Here is a 2,687-nt window from a genome sequence, read left to right on the forward strand (position 1 = left end):
CTGGTTGATCAGCCTGCTGCCCGGCCCTTCCACGCGTGTTTCGTGTTGCACAGTCCATCGATCCCACCACAAACCACACCACATCTTAGCTTCTCAGCTGCCACGTATACATAATACGTAATTTAAGCTGTTCTTAAAATCATCTTATGTTGATTCCCTAAGACTTCTCTGACAACCTGCTTCTCTGGTTAAGACAGCGAAGCACTGAAGATGTGGGATTATGAGTACCAGACTGCGAGTAGAGACTTCGCAAGTTTCCTCTCGCTGCACTGTAAGTTAATTCATGACCTGTCTGCTGTAGATGGACAGCATACTCTCTTTGTACCAGCAGCGTTAGATTAATATTAAGCATATTAGACTGCTGTAATAGAGCAAAAGTCGAGAAGATAGCTCCCTGTGAGAGACGAAATAGGATTTTACTTCAGCCCAAAAGAACTAGAGGTAAAAGAAGGAAAAGAGGAAAAGTGTTAATTCTGTTTCCTACTTGTTGTTACCTATGGTTTATATATGGTTTGTTTGATCTGTTCATTGCACCTGTTAAGTGTTGTTGGGAACCAATAAAGAAGCAATGTTGAAGACATAACCAAAAAGGAAGAAAGATGAGAGGGGAGAGGAAAGAAGGGTAGGCGGTGGGGAGAGTACACAGTACGGTGAGGAGAGTTCCTCAGTACATAACCAATGGAAAAGGGGACAGGGACCCCTCCCCTCGGCCGCAAAAGGGTATAAAAAGGTTGCCATTGAAGTGAAGTGTGTGTGTTTTCTGTCACCTGTCAGAGGAGGGGAACACATCTGACTCAGCTGACTTGTTGATATGAATAGTTTTTTTGCTTTGAAGACATTGTCCCCTCTCAATTCTATGGAAAAGTGAGTTACTTCTCAATTCCCTGAAGGAGAGAAAAAGGCCAGTAAAACACTGTTATCACCCCATGTGTTTCAGCAAGAATTTCATGGCTTTATATACATGTGCATTCACTTCTAAAATATGAAACTTTTCATTGTTTTTGCTTTGGGTGGTTGATCACATTAAAAAACCATCTGTGCAAGGAAGGAGGGACTAGTCAGAACAAGTCCACAACTCCAAAATTACAGAGATAACCTGCTGGTTATGGTGTGATCAGGACTTAGGAAAGTTAAATCTACCAGAAAGAAAAGAGATAGAGATTGATGGGGTGCAGTCAGGTTACAGATGACTTGAAACCATCTTATAGCACCTTTCCTCTGCATCCAGCCCCAGGATACTTTATTGGAAGCATACATAAGGATTGCTTTACTTCACTTGCTATATTCATTCATCACTGCCTATAGCAAGCCAGCCACTTGCATGTTATCCTAGAAAAGAATACAAGCATAGGTGCATCTGCAGCAGCTGTAGATTTAAGATGTCAATGCCAAATTTTGACAATTGAAAAAGATACAAAAATTACTACCTAAAGGTTAATTTACATAGTTTCCAATGTAATAATGTAATAGAATTATAAGATACTGTCAGGCCTCAGTTCCAGAGCAGACCACCTCCTGCATTTCTATCATGCAAATAAGGACTTAGGCAAGCTTTTTGTTTGTGTTGGGACTATGTATCTAGCAAAACTTATGACAAGTAAGTTTTTATAGATCACATTCAAGTAACAAAGGGAAAAAAAAGCATACACTGCAGAGACTGTCTTCAGATTCATAAAACATCCAGACATCAAACAAATTACTTCCCTAGGCCTTCTATGTCACTGGCTAACGTTTACTCAGTTTTTCACGATGTACCAAATGGTTTCTCCTTCAATACATTGGCTATTGAAAACAGCTGAAGGCAAAGAATCTGATTTGACAGCTACAACCTTAATTAGTAAGGCTCAAAATGTTTAGATGAATGCTTAGCTTTCAACACACACATGCAAAAAGTAATGTTACAAAATGGAAAGTATGATTGGCAAGGAGGCAGTGAGGTGTTTTCTTGAGCTTAGTAGTATTACTACTACTAAGTACATACTTACTACTACTCTTTCTACTCCTCCTCTTCTTACTCCACCCTGCTCCCTAAGTGCCACTGTTTGGAGAAACTTCTCCAAGTGAACTTACGAAATTATAGTCCACATCCACTGGCTTCCCTTTGTTAACTAGATGGGTGACCGTGACGTCAAGGGAAATTAAATTTGTCGAGGAGCACTTTCCCCTCGAGAGCCCCTGGTGGTTGGGACCAATGACTGCATTGTCTCTCCATTGTTTTTCAGTAACTCCTGGATTACCTTATCCATAATTTTACCAGGCACGGCAGGACTGATAGTCCTGTAATTACCAACCTTCCTTCTCACCTTTCTTGAAAACTGGGACAGTATTTGCCATGTGAAGTAGATTGGTACCTTTCTAGACTCCCAAGGTAGTTGAATAGTAAGGGAGAGAGGTCCTGCAATAACATCAGCCACTTCTTTCAGTACAGTGGGATGAATCTCATCGGGGCCCATAGATTTATGCACATCCATCTGAAGAAGCAAGTCTCAAACAAGTTCAGAGTCAGCTGGGGAGTTCATCATCCCTCTAGTCAAGGCCTTCTCGACGTATCCAGACCTGTGTGGATCCCACAGTCTATGACTTGTGTTGAAGACGGAAGTGAAGAAGGCATTAAATGCCTCTGCTCTGTCTACATCGCTATTTCTGAGGTAACTGACCTCATCAAGTAACGGACCAGTTATCTCTGA

Source organism: Corvus brachyrhynchos, unplaced genomic scaffold, assembly GCF_000691975.1.
Source record: "Corvus brachyrhynchos isolate BGI_N302 unplaced genomic scaffold, ASM69197v1 scaffold467, whole genome shotgun sequence".
In the NCBI taxonomy this organism is placed as follows: domain Eukaryota; kingdom Metazoa; phylum Chordata; class Aves; order Passeriformes; family Corvidae; genus Corvus; species Corvus brachyrhynchos.